At 47.8% G+C, this 5767-nt stretch overlaps 1 pseudogene; it reads left to right on the top strand.

Annotated features, from left to right (window-relative positions):
• Positions 1-1856: 1856 nt before the first annotated feature.
• On the top strand, positions 1857-3927 carry LOC100944157 (annotated as a pseudogene).
• Positions 3928-5767: the final 1840 nt, after the last annotated feature.

Consider the following 5767-nt stretch of genomic DNA (forward strand, 5'->3'; position numbering starts at 1 on the left):
CCAAGTTTCTCTAATTATGATAACTAGGGGTATTTTTTTCATGTGCTTTTTGCCATTTGTGCATCTTCTTTGATGAAGTGTCTGTTTAAATCTTTAATTTTGCATCTTGTGTTGTGGAATCCACCATTCCAATTGAAATTTGGGAACCTGTTTCAGTAGCTGAAATGAGCCATCTGAGTTTTTAACCTATAGCTCAGCCATTTCAGGGCTTTCCAAAGCCTTCAAACCCCTTGCCTCAGCCTCCCAAGTAGCTGGGACTATAGGTGCCCGCCACAATACTCAGCTAGTTTTTCTGTTTTTAGTAGAAATGGGGTCTTGCTGTTGCTCAGGCTGGTATATCATTTTTTTTATTTTAAAAAATAATAGGGCTCGGCGCCTACAGCTCAACCGGCTAAGGCGCCAGCCACGTACACCTAAGGTGGTGGGTTCGAATCCCCAGCCCGGACCCGCCAAACAACAATGACGGCTGCAACCAAAAAATAGCCGGGCGTTGTGGCGGGCGCCTGTGGTCCCAGCTACTTGGGAGGCGGAGGCAGGAGACTCGCTTGAGCCCAGGAGTTGGAGGTTGCTGTGAGCTGTAATGCCACGGCACTCTGCCCAGGGGGACAGCTTGAGGCTCTGTCTCAAAAAAAAAAAAAAAAAAGAATAGATAACTTACATTGCATGAAGTGCACAGGTATTAACAGTTTAGTCAATTTTGCCAAAGGCGTACATACCCCTATGTAACCTGAATTCCTATTATATCAAGACACAAAACATTTTCATCACTGTAGGAAGGGCTTTCATGCCGTTTACCAATCAATAGCCACTTAAAAAGCACTCACTGTTGAGCTTCCCATGACCACAGATGATTAGTTTTGCCTTTTCTAGACCTTCCTATAAATGGAATCATACATAATTCATTCTTTTGAATCTATTTCTTTCCCTTAGCAAATCTTGAGAGTCACTCACCTTGTTGCCTGTGTTAGTAGTCCATTACTTTAAATCGTTGAGTAGGAGTCCACTGCATAAATCAACCACAGTTTGAGTCTGTTTACCTATTCTCCTGTTGATGGACATCTGAGCTGTTCTCAGTTTCCTGCTAAGAACATAGCCCAGATAAGGGTTCTTTTATTAAGTGTTATGTAGACACAGTTTTCTATTTTAAATCGCACATGAACTTTATGGCCATCCTGTATTTTTATTTCTCTTGGATAAATACCAAGGGAGGAAATTGTTGGTTCATAGAATAGATGTATGGTTCAATTTCTGCCAACTCTATTAAGAAAACATTTAAAACATAAAGAATAGTTTGAAGAACTATATAATAAACACCCATTTACCCATCACTCAGATTCTTTTTTTTTTTTTTTGAGACAGTCTCACTGTGTCACCCTGGGTAGAGTGCTCTGGTATCACGGTTCGCAGCAACCTCAAACGCTTCAGCTCAAGAGATTCTCTTGCACTGAACAAGGTTTAAGATAGCAAAGTCAGCATCGAGAGAGATTGCCAGAAGAAGTGATAGGCTGGGATGTTCTTACTAAGGCCTTGTCTCTCCATCCTGTAGACAGAACAAATAACCAAAGAAAGGTTAGTGAAAATACCAATATTTTCATTTTTCCTTCTTCTTAAACAGGTATTTTAGATCAACTGAAGATGGGCCCCATCCACTGGAGTTCTGGGTTCTCTTCTTCCCTGGGACACCTTTTTGTCTGGAGTGATGGGCCCCAGCTTTTACCCCTGAGAGTTTCAATGAGGTGTGAGTTGTTAGAAGCACTTTGTAGGACCCTTTTCATTTCTCTGTCAGTTGTTGTTTGGGTCTCGTTCTTTCTAGGCTTTAAGCAACACCTGGTGCCCTGGTTTAAAGGGGTGGAAGGATGTCTGCAGCTGAGGTGAGAACCCAAAAGAGGCAAACTCACATAAACTCACAGTGCTTACTATTTGACTTGTCTGTTTATAATTTAAATTCTTTCTGCAGGCCTGGCAATCCCAAAGCAGAGGCACTCACGAGACTCTGGTTTAGACCAACTAGAAGCAACTTTTTGCTCTTTCTCTAATCTCTGTCTGGTTTGGCACTCCTGCCTCCACTCCAGTCTTCACCATGTCCATCAGAGGTGGTCCTACAAGGTGTCCACTTCTGTCCTACGGGCCTTCAGCAGCCACTCCATACAGCAGTGGGTCTGGTGCCCACATCAGCTCCTTGAGCTTCTCCTGGGTGGGCAGCAGCAGCTTCCAGAGTGGCCTGGGCACCAGCATGAGTCTGGGTGGAGGTTACGCCAGGGCCGGAGGTATGGGGGTATCACGGCCAGGGGTATCACGGCCGTCACAGTGAACCAAGAGCCTACTAAGCCCACTCAACCTGGAGGCCCAACATTCAGGCTGTGGACACCCAGGAGGAGGAGGAGGAAGAGGTCAAGACCCTCAGTAACAAATTTGCCTCCTTCATTGACAAGGTGCATTTCCTGAAGCAGCAGAACAAGATGCTGGAGACCAAGTGGAACCTCCTGCAGCAGCAGTAGAAGGCTCACAACAACAAGGACAGCATGTCTGAAAGCTACATCAACAGCGTTTGGTGAGAGCTGGACACACTGGGCCAGGAGAAGCTGAAGCTGGAGGCAGAGGTTGGCAATGTGCAGGGGCTGGTGGAGGACTTCCAGAATAAGAATGAGGGGGAGACCAACAAGTGTACAGAGATGGAGATTGAATTCGTCCTTATCAAGAAGGATGTGGATGGAGTGTACATAAACAAGGTGGAGGCTCGGCGCCTATAGCTCAACTGGCTAAGGCGCCAGCCACGTACACCTAAGGTGGCGGGTTCAAATCCCCAGCCTGGACCCGCCAAACAACAATGACGGCTGCAACCAAAAAATAGCCGGGCATTGTGGCGGGCACCTGTGGTCCCAGCTACTTGGGAGGCGGAGGCAAGAGACTCGCTTGAGCCCAGAGTTGGAGGTTGCTGTGAGCTGTAATGCCACGGCACTCTACCCAGGGGGACAGCTTGAGGCTCTGTCTCAAAAAAAAAAAAAAAAAAAAAACAAAAACAAGGTGGAGCTGGAGTCCCTCCTGGAAGGGTGTCCTCAGGCAGCTGTATGAAGAGGAGACCTGTGAGCCGCAGTCCTACATCTCCGACACATCTGTGGTCCTGTCCATGGACAACAGTCACTCCTTGGACGGCATCATCTCTGAGGTTCCTGCCCAATATGAGGAGATCACCAATTGCAACCGGGCCCAGGCTGAGAGTTGGGCCAGACCAAGTACGAGGAGCTGCAGGTGCAGGCTGGGAAGCACCGGGATGACCTGGGTGTACGAAGACGGAGAACTGGAACATCAGCCGACTCCAGGCTGAGATCAGAAGCTCTCAAAGGCCAGAGGGCTTCCCTGGAGGCCGCCGCTGAGGATGCTGAGCAGCGTGGGGAGCTGGCTGTTAAGGACACCACTACCAAGCTGGCCTAACTGGAGGCTGCCCTGCGTCAGGCCAAGTAGGACATGTCTCAGCAGCTGCGTGAACACCAGGATCTGATGAACATCAAGCTGGCCCTGGACATGGAGATCACCACCTACTGCAAGCTGCCGGAGGGGGAGCAGAGCCGGCTGGAGTCGGGGATGCAGAACATGAGTATCCACATAAAGATCACCAGTGGCTACTCAGGTGGCCTGGGCTTGGCCTACAGGTGCCTCACAAGCTCTGGCCTCAGCTCTGGCCTGAGCTCCTTCCAGCCTAGCTTTGGTTCTGGTGGGGGCTCCTGCTCCTTCAGCCACACCAGTGCCAGGGCCAAGGTTACGAAGATTGAGACTCATGACAGGAAGCTGGTGTCTGAGTCCTCTGATATCCTGCCCAAGCGAGCGGTCACTGTGGCCCTTCCAGTCCACTCTCTCACATGGCTGCCATAGAGCCTGTGGGGGGAGGCAGCTGTGCCAGGTAGCACATGGAACAGGAGACCCACCTGAGGCTCAGCCTCGTCCTTCAACCTACCCTTAGAGGGAATTTACCGCCTAGGGTACCCCCTCTTACCCGTGCCCCCAACTAAAAACTGATTTGATTACTTTTTCCAAAATAAAGCCTCAGCCACATTGCCAACCAAAAACATTGCTTTAGTCTCTTAAAGGCATTTTGACATTCTGTGGTCCAGATCAGAGGGCTCTACATCTTTCCCTATAAGGGGCTCATTAAGGGCTTTGCTGTTAGTCCAAAGTTTGGGATTTAAACATGATAGAACTCTGGTTTTCCTGGGAACCCACACAGTTGCCTTTTATTTCTGAGCACCTTAAGATTCACAATGATTTGCTTTCTGTCTAACATTAGGCTGTGGTTCCCTTGCGAATTTGGAATCCCAAATAAATAACCTGTCATTTGCAAATCTGTGCCGTTTTAGGTGACACTTTATAGCCACATGTGGCTAGATGATTTAGCACAGCCACTGTATCTGCAAGATCACAGTCAGGCCTGACTATAAGTAAATCATCCACATATTGTAACTGCATCCCTTGATCCAGCTGTAGATTCCACAAGTCTCTTGCCAAGTTCTCACTAAACCTGGCAAGCGAGTTTTTAACCCCCTGAGGTAACACCATCTAGCAGCACTGTGATGTCACACTAGTGACATCCTGCCATTCAAATGTGAAAAGGAGTTGGGTTTTTTTCCTTAAAGGATAAAAGAAAGCATTGTTTAAGTCCATTAGGGGAATACTATTCATAGTCACCAGGTTTTGTTATCAAAAGACTATATGGGTTTGGCAGTCCACTGGAGGGTGTATGTCTTGAACAATATCATAAGAGCATGTAGACCCTGCACAAATCTATTATACTCAGTGGTATGGGGCCTCCTGTAGGGGGAACAAAAGGAATGGATTAGTTTGTACTCTAGAAACACGTTCTATATAGTTTGGATTCCTTCCAATGCTTTCTTTTTGGGGGGTATTATTTCCTACGAGGGTATGAGGCGCCTTCTTTGAACAAAACAGTAATTGGAGTGTCTGTTATTGCCAGTCTGGGATCCCATCAGCCTGTAAGGCCTTACTCATATTTTGATAGACCTGGGATGGGGGTAGGGGACAGAATTCACTCTCTCTTCTCTATCTGTGAATAGACATTGAAACTGCAGAGGATTTTCAGGCTGGACCTGTAGGTGGAGCTGTTGCTTCTCTGGAGAGGAGGTTACTTGGTCATTCAACTTGTGTAACAAATCTTCACCTGGGAGAGGTATTGGATAGTCCGGCATGGATAAGAATCTGTGTCTCAGCTTTGGTCTCCCAGCTGGCACTCAACAGGTTGGAGCATGGGTCATTGCTGGGTCTGTCCAGTCACAACAAACAATGCCACTATATCTTCCCTACGGGAATTAGAGTTTAGGACAAAAAAGGTAGCTCCAGTGTCAATTAAAAAAATCCACTCATTGGTTGGGGCTGCACCTGTGGCTCAAAGGAGTAGGGCACCGGCCCCATATGCTGGAGGTGGTGGGTTCAAACCCAGCCATGGCCAAAAACTGCAAAAAAAAAAAAAAAAATCACTCACTGGGCTGCACCTGTGCTCAGTGGGTAGGGTGCTGGCCCCATATACCGAGGGTGGCAGGTTCAAACCCGGCCGTGGCCAAACTGCAACACAAAAAAAGAATAGCCAGGTGTTGTGGTGGGCGCCCGTAGTCCCAACTACTCGGGAGGCTGAGGCAAGAGAATTGCTCAAGCCCAGGAGTTGGAGGTTGCTGTGAGCTGTGTGAAGCCCCAGCACTCTACTGAGGGCGATAAAGTGAGACTCTATCTGTACAAAAAAAAGAAAAAAAATCCACTCATT

This window comes from Otolemur garnettii, unplaced genomic scaffold (assembly GCF_000181295.1).
Source record: "Otolemur garnettii isolate 467f Iridium unplaced genomic scaffold, OtoGar3 scaffold00233, whole genome shotgun sequence".
NCBI lineage: Eukaryota > Metazoa > Chordata > Mammalia > Primates > Galagidae > Otolemur > Otolemur garnettii.